The sequence below is a fragment of the Apodemus sylvaticus genome, chromosome 13 (genome assembly GCF_947179515.1).
Source record: "Apodemus sylvaticus chromosome 13, mApoSyl1.1, whole genome shotgun sequence".
Classification (NCBI taxonomy): domain Eukaryota; kingdom Metazoa; phylum Chordata; class Mammalia; order Rodentia; family Muridae; genus Apodemus; species Apodemus sylvaticus.
The window spans coordinates 97,042,791-97,057,951 of NC_067484.1; the positions used below are offsets into that span (position 1 = coordinate 97,042,791).

Consider the following 15,161-nt stretch of genomic DNA (forward strand, 5'->3'; position numbering starts at 1 on the left):
GTGCCAGTCCGCTAGTGTGGGAGTGCTGCGTGTATATATGTGTGTGTATGTGTGATGGCATGTGTGCTTTGGGGCCTGGAAGCGCTCCAGTGTGATCATGCTTGTGAGTGCGTGTGTGAATGTGCGTGTGTGCACAGGCATGCGTGTAACCGGTGCTCAAGTTCTCACTTCTGTGCATCAGTAGCATGTCTGGGCCGTCGCGCTTTCCCGCCCGGGTGCGCCCGCGAGCCCTTGCTTGTGTCGGGCTCACTGTGCCCCTGTGTGGGTATTGTGTGTGTGCGCCCGCTCGCTCCAAAGGGAGGGCAGGGAGAGTGCCTGGCTCCCGGGATAGCCTGTACTGCTGGGTGTGGCTGTGCGGATGCTGGGTGGGATGGGATGCCAGCCATCCACAGTTGGTCGAATTCCCGTGCGTGTCCAGGCTGAGGGTCCCAGTTCAGGGCGCGGGGATGGACAGAGGGACAGAGGGACGGACGGTGCAGTGAGCGAGGTGGGGCCCAGCGTCCCCGATTCCAGATTCCAGAAGCTGGACCGTCCTCCTAGTCCTCCTCGTGCGTCCAGGGCAAGAGGAAGTCACGGGTGGGTGGGTGAGGACGCTGGTCCAAGAACCTTAGGGCAGGGAAGGGGAGGGGAGGGGAGGGGAGGGGAGGAGCAGGAGAAGGAGAGATCTCTGTGGGGCGAAGGCTGGCACTCACTGTCTGGGCCCTTGCTCCATCAGGGCGGCCAGAGGAGGGCGGAAGGGGTTCAGGGAGGTTGTAGGCTGGCAGTGTGGGCTGGCGCGTGTATGTGGGGCTCGGGCCGGGCCGAGGGCCGTGCGTGCGTGCGTGCGTGTGGTTCTTGGTGTGCGGTGCGGTACAGTGCACGTGTCTGCGGGGCCCTGGGCTTGCGTGGGCTCGGCATCGGGCGGGCGGGCAGGCGGGCTGGCTGGCGGGCAGGCGGGCAGCGCTGACAGTGGCGGTGGGTGGGCGCCGGCAGCAGGCTCTTGGGGCTTTCCAGAGTGGCAGCCATCGTCTAAGGCCATACCACCCTGAACGCGCCCGATCTCGTCTGATCTCGGAAGCTAGGCAGGGTCGGGCCTGGTTAGTACTTGGATGGGAGACCGCCTGGGAATACCGGGTGCTGTAGGCTTTTTGGACTCCGCCCCGTCGTGTCCTCTCTTGCTTTTGGTCACTGTCAGGACCACAGCCGACGGCTCACGTTTCTTTTGGGGGGGTGGGTGGGCTTAGAGACAGGGTTTCTCTGTGCAGCCCTGGAACTCACTCTTTAGACAGACCAAGCTGGCCCCGCGAACTCAGAAATCCACCTGCCCTGCCTCCCAAGTGCTGGGATTAAAGGCGTGCGCCACCACTTCCTGGCTCCTGGTTTCTTTATAGAAATACTTTAGGGTATAAATTTCCTCTTTTACAGAATTCCATAATTTTTGGTATATTATATGATATTTTGGCACACCCCTAAGCATTTTATTTTGTCCCTGCGATTCTTTGATATTTACATTCATTGCAGAAGATGGTGAAGAATGTGGTTAGTTGGTTATGCTTCTTTTCTGAGACAGGGTCTTCCTAGGTATCCCAAGCGGGCCTTGAATTCATGGCCCTCTATCATCTTCCTGATGACTGATGGGGATCCTGGAAAAAGAAAAGGAGAAAGAAAGAAAGAAAGAAAGAAAGAAAGAAAGAAAGAAAGAAAGAAAGAAAGAAAGAAAGAAAGAAAGAAAGAAAGAAAGAAAGAAAGAAAAAGAAAGATTGGGTTCTTTTGATTCCGATCTGGGTGTTGGTTGGGCGGTTGATCAGGTATCTGTCTCTGTGTCTCACTTCCTCTCAACAGAATTGATGAATGTTATAGTTGAGATGGCCCGATTTTTTTTTTTTTTTGGAGACATCATTTCTCTGTGTAGCCCTGACTGTCCTGGAACTCACTGTGTACACCAGGCTGGCCTCGAACTCAGAAATTCGCCTGTCTCTGCTTCCCACTGCCCAGCGCACCCCACCATCTTATCTGCATATTTCCAGTTCCTGACTTCTAAAACTACTGAGTTAATTACATAATACAGTGTTCAGCAAGGCCGGCAGGTACACACCTGGGGTGAGAGAGAGAGAGAGAGAGAGAGAGAGAGAGAGACAGACACACAGACAGACAGACAGAGACAGAAAGAGAGAAAGAGAGAAAGAGAGAGACAGAAAGAGAAAGAGAAAGAGAGACAGAGAGAAAGAAACAGACTGGAGAGAGAGACAGAGACGAGGAGAGAGAGACAGAAAGAGAGAGAGGAGAGAGTGGAAAAGAGAGAGAGAAAGGAGAGAGAGGAAGGAGAGAGAGGGAGGAGAGACAGAGAGAGAGGAGAGACAGAGAGAGAAGAAGGAGAGAGACAGAGAGAGAGGAAGGAGAGAGAGGAGAGACAGACAGACAGAGACAGACAGAGAAACCATAAACCAGGCACCCAGCACCACCTTCCCTTGTTTGTTTGTTTTATCCCAGGTTAATAATTATAGTTATATTTTTCCTGTTCATTGACTTAGTTGGGGCAGGCAGGGAAGTCTCTACATAGCCCTGGAAATCACTATCTAGATCAGACCTGCCTCCAATTCACAGTATTGCCTCTGTTTCCTTCCTTCCTGAGTGATGGGATGAAAGGCATGTATGGCCACACCCGGTTCAGTTATTTCATTAACCCCAGGAAAGGTTATTTTGAATATTGTTTTGTTTTGCTCTCTGTTTTAGATTTCTTTTTCTTTTTCTTTACTGTATGTTTAGTTCAAATTCAATTTGTGTGTGTGTGTGTGTGTGTGTGTGTGTGTGTGTGTGTTTCCCCCAGAAGGTGTGATTGCTCATTGACCTCACCAAGATGGAAGATGACCTGTGGATGGCAGCCATCTTAGCTGCCTGCTGACTGACCTCACCAAGATGGAGGGTGCCGGCCATGTGTGACCTACCTTTCCCTTTCTTTCCCAGCCGCTAGGGGACCAGAACTGCAGCTAAACCAGTGTAGAACAGTGAGGAGGCACTGAAAAGCCACCAGAAAGAAGCCACAGCCACCTGTTTTTCTCCTGCCTTTTGTCTATTACTTTTAAGTGTCAGATGAATCGAACCTTTTAAATTTTTTGTTATCCCTGAGCTGGCAGGGCGAGGCTGTAGTCTTCCTCTTTGTGTTAGGGTGTGTTCGCAACTCCATTAGCATTTCCAAAGAGCCTAGGGTTTTGGTTCAGCCGGTGCCTGAGCCAAAGTGGCCCTGAAACACAGTGAGTTCAGACATTCAAGCTGAACTATCACTTGCTCGCAGACTTCACGCGTGAAATTTGCCTCTGGAGAGACATGGCTCAGCAGTAGTAAAGTGCACCAGGCCAGGGAATGTGCAGACTTCACAGACTGGCAGGAATGTGCAGCCAGCTCAGCAATGCTCTGCTCCACTGCTCCCCCACCCCCGACACCCAGGGAGAAAGAGGGAGAAGGCAGTGTGGGGAAGGGGCAGGGAGCTGTTGAGAGAGAGTTGAGGTGGGGGGGGGCAAATCAATAAACTGGAGACTTCGTTCTTTTTTTTTTTAGATTTGTTTCTCTTTCTTTCTTTCTTTCTTTCTTTCTTTCTTTCTTTCTTTCTTTCTTTCTTTCTTTTTTTTTTTTTTGAGACAGGCTTTCTCTGTATAGCCGTGGCTGTCTTGGAGCTCACTCTGTAGACCAGGCTAGCCTCAAACTCAGAAATCCGCCTGCCTCTTCCTCCCAGAGTGCTGGGATTACAGGTGTGTGCCACCACTGCCCGGCTGCTTTATTTTCTTCTTAATGTGTACTTTTCTTTTTCTTTAGATTCTGAGTCAGGGTCACCCAGGAAAGAAATACCACCCTCTGAATTCTTTTTTTTTTAATTCGATATATTTTTTTATTTACATTTCCAATGATTTCCCATTTTCTGCCCCCCCCACTCCCCAAAAGTCACATAAGCCCCTTTCCCTCCCCTTGTTCTCCCATCCACCCCTTCCCACTTCCCTGTTCTGGTTTTGCCCTATACTGGTACACTGAGTCTTTCCAGAACCAGGGGCTACTCCTCCGTTCTTCTTGTACCTCATTTGATGTGTGGATTATGCTTTGGATATTCCAATTTTCTAGGCTAATAGCCACTTATTAGTGAGCGCATACCATGATTCTCTGAATTGTTTTTCTTGCCCCCACACTACTTGTCATCCTGTAGATAACAGGGATGTAAAGGCAATTTACATGTGGAGAATTGTAAGGAAGCTCTTCTTCTCTAGAGAGCACCTTTGAAATGACACGAGACTCACAACAATCATTTGCTTGGAAATATAATGTTTGGGGGAAAATCTATGTGTGGATTTCCAGACGGGAGAACAAAACAAAACAATAAAAAAAAAACAAAAAAAAACAAAAAAAAAACAAAAACAAAAAAAAACAAACAGAAACCAGAAACAAAGAGACAAAACAGAACTCATGAGAACACTTAAGGCAGAGTAGTAGTAACTGATGACAGTTTTTATTGTTTAAGCTACTATTTGGTTGGGGTTGTGAAAGGGAAAAACTCCGTTGAGTGAGTATTTTGCACTGGGATTAATGTTGTGTGCACCACCAGGAGTTGCTGAATTTCTTAAAAAAAGAAAACCAATGAAGAAAGAAAGGTCCAGAGTTCCATTCCCACCAACTACATGGTGGGAATTACAATCAATCAATCAATCAAACAAACAAATAAATAAATTGTCAGTCTTTACAAATTAGACTCGGAGCACCACCAGGCAGGCCTCCAAGGAAACCAGTTTGTTTGCTTTATTTTCTTCTCCTTCTCCTTTTTTTTTAGATTTGTTTCTTTTTCTTTTTTTCTTTTTCTTTTTCTTTTTCTTTTTTTTTTTTTTTTTTTTTTTTTTTTTTTTTTTTTTTTTTTTTTTTTTGAGACAGGCGTTCTCTGTATAGCCCTGGCTGTCTTGGAGCTCACTCTGTAGACCAGGCTGGCCTCAAACTCAGAAATCTGCCTGCCTCTTCCTCCCAGAGGGCTGGGATTACATACAGGTGAGCGCTACCACTGCCCGGCTGCTTTATTTTCTTCTTTTTTTTTCCCCATTTTTCCCCCATTTTTTATTCGATATAATTTATTTACATTTCAAATGATTTCCCCTTTTCTAGCCCCCCCCCACTCCCCAAAAGTCCCATAAGCCCCCTTCTCTTCCCCTGTCCTCCCTCCCACCCCTTCCCAGTTCCCTGTTCTGGTTTTGCCGGATACTGTTTCACTGAGACTTTCCTGAACCAGGGAACACTCCTCCTTTCTTCTTGTATCTCATTTGATGTGTGGATTATGTTTTGGGTATTCCAGTTTTCTGGGTTAATAACCACTTATTAGTGAGTGCATACCATGATTCACCTTTTGAGTCTGGGTTACCTCACTTAGTATGATGTTCTCTAGCTCCATCCATTTGCCTAAGAATTTCATGAATTCATTGTTTCAAATGGCTGAATAGTACTCCATTGTGTAGATATACCACATTTTTTGCATCCACTCTTCTGTTGAGGGATACCTGGGTTCTTTCCAGCATCTGGCAATTATAAATAGGGCTGCTATGAACATAGTAGAGCATGTACCCTTATTACATGGTGGGGAATCCTCTGGGTATATGCCCAGGAGTGGTATAGCAGGATCTTCTGGAAGTGAGGTGCCCAGTTTTCAGAGGAACCGCCAGACTGATTTCCAGAGAGGTTGTACCAATTTGCAACCCCACCAGCAGTGGAGGAGTGTTCCTCTTTCTCCACACCCTCTCCAGCACCTGCTGTCTCCTGAATTTTTAACCTTAGCCATTCTGACTGGTGTAAGATGAAATCTTAGGGTTGTTTTGATTTGCATTTCTCTAATGACTAATGAAGTTTAGCATTTTTTAAGATGCTTCTCCGCCATCCGAAGTTCTTCAGGTGAGAATTCTTTGTTTAACTCTGTACCCCATTTTTTAATAGGGTTGTTTGGTTTTCTGGAGTCTAACTTCTTGAGTTCTTTATATATATTGGATATTAGCGATGTAGGATTGGTGAAGATCTTTTCCCAATTTGTTGGTTGCCGATTTGTCCTCTTGATGGTGTCCTTTGCCTTACAGAAACTTTGTAATTTTATGAGGTCCCATTTGTCAATTCTTGCTCTTAGAGCATACGCTATTGGTGTTCTGTTCAGAAACTTTCTCCCTGTACCAATGTCCTCAAGGGTCTTCCCCAGTTTCTTTTCTATTAGCTTCAGAGTGTCTGGCTTTATGTGGAGGCCCTTGATCCATTTGGGCCTCCACATAACATCCATTTGCTGTTGTTCCTCACAATCAGTCATGATGGAACTCTGTTCGTCTAACTCCATCTGTAGACAAGGCTAGCCACAAAGTTACAGTGATCTACCTCCCTTTGCCACTACCACTAGAATCATACTTGTATTGTTGGTTGTGGTGTTGGAGATTGCTTGTTTATTTGTAAGTGTAACCTGGAAATATTCTTTCTTTGATCTGTGTACCTTAGAGATGATGGCGTATCTTTAAATAAAATGGGAAAATTAGTTCACACAGGTATGGTTTTCCCCATTATTGTTTTTGTTTCATGTAACTGGGAGCTTCCTCAGACACAACTCTTTAACAGGAAAATGGATGACAGAAGCTTAACTAACATCCTGGTTCTTCTCCTACCAGTCCTGTTTCTGTCTTTCGTGGGTTCACGTCCCACCACCACCCACAGGGCAAGCCTGACAGCCATTCATAACTCTAACTCTAATTTCAGCACATCTGACATGTGACCCTTCATCTGGCTTTTTTTTTTTTTTTTTTTTTTTTTTTTTTTTTTTTTTGGACAGGGTTTCTCTTGTATAGCCCTGGCTGTCCTGGAACTCACTCTGTAGACAGACCAAGCTGGCCTCGAACTCAGAAATCCACCTGCCCTGCCTCCCAAGTGCTGGGATTAAAGATGTGTGTCACCACTGCCCAGCGCTTTATTTTATTAAACATTAAACATAAAGTAGAAATTCCAAATCATGTAAATATTGTGTAGATTTTGCCTCACAAATCCCTGAGCTGGCAGGGCGAGGCTGTAGTCTTCCTCTTTGTGTTAGGGTGTGTTCGCAACTCCATTAGCATTTCCAAAGAGCCTAGGGTTTTGGTTCAGCTGGTGCCTGAGCCAAAGTGGCCCTGAAACACAGTGAGTTCAGACATTCAAGCTGAACTATCACTCGCTCGCAGACTTCACGCGTGAAATTTGCCTCTGGAGAGACATGGCTCAGCAGTAGTAAAGTGCACCAGGCCAGGGAATGTGCAGACTTCACAGACTGGCAGGAATGTGCAGCCAGCTCAGCAATGCTCTGCTCCACCGCTCCCCCACCCCCGACACCCAGGGAGAAAGAGGGAGAAGGCAGTGTGGGGAAGGGGCAGGGAGCTGTTGAGAGAGAGTTGAGGTGGGGGGGCAAATCAATAAACTGGAGACTTCGTTCTTTTTTTTTTTAGATTTGTTTCTTTTTCTTTCTTTCTTTCTTTCTTTCTTTCTTTCTTTCTTTCTTTCTTTCTTTCTTTCTTTCTTTTTTTTTTTTTTTTGAGACAGGCTTTCTCTGTATAGCCCTGGCTGTCTTGGAGCTCACTCTGTAGACCAGGCTAGCCTCAAACTCAGAAATCCGCCTGCCTCTTCCTCCCAGAGTGCTGGGATTACAGGTGTGTGCCACCACTGCCCGGCTGCTTTATTTTCTTCTTAATGTGTACTTTTCTTTTTCTTTAGATTCTGAGTCAGGGTCACCCAGGAAAGAAATACCACCCTCTGAATTCTTTTTTTTTTTTACTTCGATATATTTTTTATTTTCATTTCAAATGATTTCCCATTTTCTGCCCCCCCCACTCCCCAAAAGTCACATAAGCCCCTTTCCCTCCCCTTGTTCTCCCATCCACGCCTTTCCACTTCCCTGTTCTGGTTTTGCCCTATACTGGCACACTGAGTCTTTCCAGAACCAGGGGCCACTCCTCCGTTCTTCTTGTACCTCATTTGATGTGTGGATTATGCTTTGGATATTCCAATTTTCTAGGCTAATAGCCACTTATTAGTGAGTGCATACCATGATTCTCTGAATTGTTTTTCTTGCCCCCACACTACTTGTCATCCTGTAGACAACAGGGATGTAAAGGCAATTTACATGTGGAGAATTGTAAGGAAGCTCTTCTGCTCTAGAGAGCACCTTTGAAATGACATGAGACTCACAACAATCATTTGCTTGGAAATATAATGTTTGGGGGAAAATCTATGTGTGGATTTTCAGACGGGAGAACAAAACAAAACAATAAAACAAACAAACAAACAAAACAAACAGAAACCAGAAACAAAGAGACAAAACAGAACTCATGAGAACACTTAAGGCAGAGTAGTAGTAACTGATGCCAGTTTTTATTGTTTAAGCTACTATTTGGTTGGGGTTGTGAAAGGGAAAAACTCCGTTGAGTGAGTATTTTGCACTGGGATTAAGGTTGTGTGCACCACCAGGAGCTGCTGAATTTCTTAAAAAAAGAAAACCAATGAAGAAAGAAAGGTCCAGAGTTCCATTCCCACCAACTACATGGTGGGAATTACAATCAATGAATCAATCAAACAAACAAATAAATAAATCGTCAGTCTTTACAAATTAGACTCGGAGCACCACCAGGCAGGCCTCCAAGGAAACCAGTTTGTTTGCTTTATTTTCTTCTCCTTCTCCTTTTTTAGATTTGTTTCTTTTTCTTTCTTTTTTTTTTTTGAGACAGGCTTTCTCTGTATAGCCCTGGCTGTCTTTGAGCTCACTCTGTAGACCAGGCTAGCCTCAAACTCAGAAATCCGCCTGCCTCTTCCTCCCAGAGTGCTGGGATTACAGGTGTGTGCCACCACTGCCCGGCTGCTTTATTTTCTTCTTAATGTGTACTTTTCTTTTTCTTTAGATTCTGAATCAGAGTCACCCAGGAAAGAAATACCACCATCACCACCCTCTGAATTCTTTTCCTTGGCCCTCCCCATTCCCCCCTCCCCCACCCCCACACTTGTTATCCTCTACATGAGAGGGATGTAAATCGTAAAGCCAATTTACATGTAGAGAACTGTAAGGGAGCCCTTCTGATCTAGAGATTACCCTTGAAATATAATATAATATAATATAATATAATATAATATAATATAATATATAATATAATATTTGGGGGAAAGTATATGTGCGGATTTATAGACAGGAGAACAAACAAAACAATCAAAAACCAAAAACAAATAAGAAAACAAAAAGAAAAACAACAGAAATAAAGAAACAAAACGAAACTCATGCTGATTACATAGAGATCAAAAGACAGAGTAGTAACGGATGCCTGCCCGTTGATTCCAGGATGACGAAAGAAAGAAAGAAAGAAAGAAAGAAAGAAAGAAAGAAAGAAAGAAAGAAAGAAAGAAAGAAGAAAGAAAGAAAGGAAGGAAGGAAGGAAGGAAGGAAGGAAGGAAGGAAGGAAGGAAGAAAGGAAGGAAGGAAGGAAGGAAGACAAAAGGAAAAAGAAAGAAAGAAAGGGAAGGGAAAGGTAAAGGGAAGGGAAGGGAAGGGGGATAATGCTTTCTATATACAAGAAGCAATTGTAATTTTCTACCGTGCCCCCCCCCCCCCCGCCATGTCTAGTTTGGATTTGATTTTGGTTTATTAAGGAAGTTTCCAATTGACAATGACAAACCTAAGGGCAGGCCATGGGTAGAATTTCGTGGATGGTGAGAAAGGACGTAGGAGGAGCTTTGGGATAGGAAACTATGATCAAAATATAGCGTAGAAAACACAGTTTCTACTATTAAGAAAAAGCCCACCCTCGTCCCCCTCCTGCCAAAAAAGCCCCAACAGCAATACTTTACTGACTGACTGACTGACTGACTGCATGTGTCCCTTCTCTGCATATCCAATCACTCCCAGCTAGCTAGGTAGTGTGCAATTCTGTCCCCGTTGTGGTATCGAGGGGTTAATAAAAAAGGAGAACCACCTATACAGTTATGTGATGCCATCATCCATCAATACTAGGTAGACTTTCCAACACAGAATGAACACACACACACACACACACACACCACACGTCACACAGCTGCTCTCAGGGCAGTCAGTCCCCAGACACACAGTATTTTAATCCTCAGGTAAACTCTGTAGGGGAAGCCTTACAAATTCATCCGTTCTGCAGGTTGTGCTTGCTTGCTTGCTTGCTTGCTTGCTTGCTTGCTTGCTTGCTTGCTTATTTAGTTTAGACCCCCAACTTTTATTTAGTGTCAAAATAAATAAATAAATAAATACTGTCTAGATTCAGCCTTAGAAATCCCTGAGCTGGCAGGGCGAGGCTGGGTGAGAGTGACCCAAGTGAGTGGGGTCTTCCTCTTTCTGCTAGGGTGTGTTCTCAACTCCGTTACCATTTCCAAAGAGCCTAGCTAGGTTATCCTGGATCAATGTGATCCTGAGAGCAAATAGTTCATAGATAGAAGGACACAGATGTGTCGATCCCCACCCCCACAAGGAGACAGAGGAACCAGGGTGGGGGTGGGGGTTGGGGTGGCGTGGTGTGGCGTGGTGTGGTGTGGTGTGGTGTGGTGTGGTGTGGTAGGGGGAGGTGTTGAGGAGGAATTTAGGCCGCTTAAACAAGTTAAACAACTGGAAACTTCATTTCTTAATTTTATTGAGTGTACCATGGAAGAGTGAAAATCGGTTAAGAGGGAAGGAGGGAGGGAGGCCATCTTTCCATACTGGGCTGATTCAAGCCTTGTGAAGTCCAAATGGGCTGGTAAGTATGTTGTCACCCGTGTCTTATCGAAAAGACTGTAGTTCTGGCCTCCCATTTGATTTCCAAAGGGCAGTCTGGGTACCCTGCATGAATAGAAAGGGAAATCATGTCAAGTCACAACGCAAGCAAGCAAAACCAAAACCAAAAATAATGTCTGTTAAGTTGAGCAGAGCAGAGCAGAGCAGAGCAGAGCAGATTCATTCCTCAAAGGCTGATAGTCTGCCAGCTTGGCCTATGGAGTGAAAACAAGTAGGAGAAGGAAGAAAATTATCCTTCTGTTACAGCGTTTCTAAATTTTAAGGAACATTACAGGGCCTTGGTGGTCAAACCCTCTGGTTCGCTAGCATCTTCTTCGCATCTGTCAGACAATATGCAATGCCTACCTCCCCCGCCCCCCTATACTGTGATGTGGTGTGTGTGTGTGTGTGTGTGTGTGTGTGTGTGTTCCACAGCACAACCATCACTGGAGGATTAAGTAAAGATGGACGAGACAGCTAGGGCTAGCTACAAAATAAAGATAACAGATGCATAGATAAACAGACTCATAGATATGCATAGATAAACAGCAGAGCTCACTTCCATCGGGAAGGAAAAAAAAAAAAACAAAAAAGGAAGCCAGGAGGGACTGGTCAGCCTCGTTTTGAGAGAGAGAGATGAAACAATACAAACATAGCCAAATACTTTATTTTTTTTTTATCGGACCAATAAAAACCAGTAATTACAAAATTCTGGCAATCTCAAGATGGTTGGTGTGGTGGTGGCAGGCAGGCAGCGCTACACAGAGAGATGCTGTCTGGAAGAAAAAACAAAAGGAGAGAAAGAGAAGAGAAGAGAAGAGAAGAGAAGAGAAGAGAAGAGAAGAGAAGAGAAGAGAAGAGAAGAGAAGAGAAGAGAGAAACTGGTCGATCATATATATATATATAAAATATACAATATGTAAAATATATAAAATATGGGCTGGTGAGATGGCTCAGTGGTTAAGAGCACTGACTGCTCTTCCAGAGGTCCTGAGTTCAAATCCCAGCAACCACATGGTGGCTCAAAACCATCTGCAACAAGATCCGACGCCCTCTTCTGGTGTGTCAAACAGCTACATTGTACTTACATATAATAATAAATAAATCTTTAATATATATAGATAATATAAAAATATCAAAAAATATAAAAATTATATAATATATATGAGAACGCGCTCTACTGGCGAACACTTGCTAATGGTGGCATTCATCCGGTCTTTCCTAAAAGGGACAACTAGTTGACCATCTACACAACAAGCCCGCCATCTACTGGCCAATAGATGGGATTACTGGTCGACCACATTCAAATATAAAATATTTTTTTTTTAAAAAGGAGAGGAGAGGAGAGGAGAGGAGAGGAGAGGAGAGGAGAGGAGAGGAGAGGAGAGGAGAGGAGAGGAGAGGAGAAAAAACGTCCTTAGTTACATTTAAGTAATACCATATGATCAACTTGTTTAATTATTTTGATTTTTTCTTTTTAATGAAAGTGTCAACCGCCCTTTAAGGTACACAGCCCTACCATACATAGGTTAAAAAAAAAGATGTAATATGCAGAGACATATTTTTAAAAATACCACAGACTGGCATACATTTTAATAATCTGTTAAACGGGACATCTGGTCGACCTCAAGTAGAATTTTTAAAATTCCTTGTATAGGTGTAAAATATAAAACATAAAACACAAAACACAAAACACATAACATATAACACATAACACATAACACATAACACATAACACATAACATATAACATCATATAACATATAACATATAACATATAACATATAACATATAACATATAACATAACATATAACATATAATATATAATATATAATATAACATTCGGCCATCTGGTCGACCTCCTAAAAGTGGGGGAAAAATGGCAAAGTGTGGGCGGACATCTGGTCGACCTCCTAAAAGTGGGGGAAAAATGGGATACCTTCCTAGGTATCCCAAGCGGGCCTTGAACTCAGGGCCCTCTATCATCTGCCTGATGACTGATGGGGATCCTGGGGGGAAAAAATAGATGTTTTATAATTGAGTGTCTTTTCAGGGACAGAGCACTCACCTTTAGTCCCACTACTCAGGAGGCTGAGACCAGAAGATTGCATGTTTAACACCAACCTGGGCAACATAGTAAAAGCCTGTCTCCCCAAATTAAAAAAAATAAATAAATAAAAAATAAAAACCAACAAAAGGATGCCCACAAAATACACAGAGCACACAACCACCAATGGTGTGTGTGTGGGTTCATTCAATCCACTGAGACAAACGAGGAGACAAAGCAACTTCCAAACAACACAAATATGTTTATCATGGTTTAAGAAGCTGCAATTTTGGTGAAGGTCTGTAAGTATCCTTGTAGTTTACAAGATGGCCTTCTTTGGTAAATCAGACAGTTAGAAGGAGTACTGTATTCCTACAACTCAAATCCAGCCTAAATTCTTAATTCTATTACACACTGCTAGACAAGATACAGTGTATAATCTCTATCGTTAAAAGTCCTATGTTGGATACAGAGGAGCTTGTCCCTAATGCCAGCAATAAAGAAACAGAAGCAGGTTGGAGAATGGCCTGCTCTTCACAGTAGTTATAGGCCAGCTGCATCTACATAGTGAACTCTACTCAAACAAGCAAGCAAGCAAGCAAGCAAACAAACAAATAAATTAAAAAAAAATCAATCCATATTTGAAACTTTGGATTTGGCTCAGCTGAAAAGACTGTCCCTGGAACACACTAATAAAAGTTAAGGAAAAAATCAAAAAATCACATAGAAAAAGAAAGAAGGCAGGAGGCTGGAAAGCAGGAGGCTGGACGGGAGCAGGCTGGAAGGCAGCAGGCTGGAAGTCTGTCCCCACGATCACAAGACCCTAGATATAGTTCCCATATGAAAAGTAACTCTACTAACTGAAGACTTACCTGGTGTCATAACAAACACCTTACACAAAATGTAAATGTGAGGAAAACATATTTGTTCAAAGACTGTGACAGACGACTAAACACATGGACAGAGGAAGTCACAGGTGGGAGAGGGCAAACTTGCTCGGGCCTGTGGAGAGGATGACAGGCAAGGAAGACGATCTCTGAGGAGCAGGCAGTCATGAATGGGAAAAAGCTGGACAATCTATTGTCAGGGCCCCAGGAACCTTCAAGGGCAGACAAAGGAGGGATGCTGTGGGATGAACACAATATACACTGGTTGAGGCAGCACAGGCTTGGGTGTCTGGGCTCAGGATTCCTGTGGGATCCATGACAGAGAGCTGGCAAGCACAGCAGAATCATGGGGATTGTAAGCAACAGTCACCTTAATGTACAGCAACACAACCCTGTCCCCATTTGACCAAGCCCAGATTGGACTCTAAAACCCACCCAGCCCATCCTGACCCAAACCACACGGGGATCCCACCTTGCCAAGTAAGGGGGGCAGAAAAGGCTACTCCGACCCCTCACCCAATCCCTCTACTTTGGAGGAGTCTCCGAGGAACCCAGCCACCACCCACCTCTTTAGCCTGCCTTAAGAGGTCTAGGGAGCTGTGGGGGGCCTGTGACAGTGGGTCTGCTTGTGTCTTGTGTCTCTGTCTGTCTGTCTGTCTGCCTGTCTGTCTCTGTTTAATGTTGCATGGGTGAATTTTGAGAGGATTAGCACATTTATGTGTGAGTGTTGTGAGAATTGGTAGACCCTGTTGCGTGAGTTCATGTGCTGGTATGTGTGGGTGTGAGAGCACGCAAGAGACTGTGTGACGGGTGTGAGAGTGTGTGTTGCCATCCTGCCTTCTGCTAATGCGCCTCTGTGTGTGTGTGTGTGTGTAGCATGAGGGCCCTTCCTGCATACTTGCTCTTATCAGCCAGTACACACAAGTGTGTGTGCCTGGGGGATTGGGTGGGTGTGCCAGTCCGCTAGTGTGGGAGTGCTGCGTGTATATATGTGTGTGTATGTGTGATGGCATGTGTGCTTTGGGGCCTGGAAGCGCTCCAGTGTGATCATGCTTGTGAGTGCGTGTGTGAATGTGCGTGTGTGCTCAGGCATGCGTGTAACCGGTGCTCAAGTTCCCACTTCTGTGCATCAGTAGCATGTCTGGGCCGTCGCGCTTTCTCGCCCGGGTGCGCCCGCGAGCCCTTGCTTGTGTCGGGCTCACTGTGCCCCTGTGTGGGTATTGTGTGTGTGCGCCCGCTCGCTCCAAAGGGAGGGCAGGGAGAGTGCCTGGCTCCTGGGATAGCCTGTGCCGCTGGGTGTGGCTGTGCGGATGCTGGGTGGGATGGGATGCCAGCCATCCACAGTTGGTCGAATTCCCGTGCGTGTCCAGGCTGAGGGTCCCAGTTCAGGGCGCGGGGATGGACAGAGGGACAGAGGGACGGACGGTGCAGTGAGCGAGGTGGGGCCCAGCGTCCCCGATTCCAGATTCCAGAAGCT

General features: G+C 45.0%; 1 non-coding gene across 1 annotated transcript; it reads left to right on the forward strand.

Annotated features, from left to right (window-relative positions):
• Positions 1 to 1,006: 1,006 nt before the first annotated feature.
• On the forward strand, positions 1,007 to 1,125 carry LOC127664299 (5S ribosomal RNA). The gene has a single exon (XR_007973147.1). It is a non-coding gene; the product is annotated as a 5S ribosomal RNA (ribosomal RNA).
• Positions 1,126 to 15,161: the final 14,036 nt, after the last annotated feature.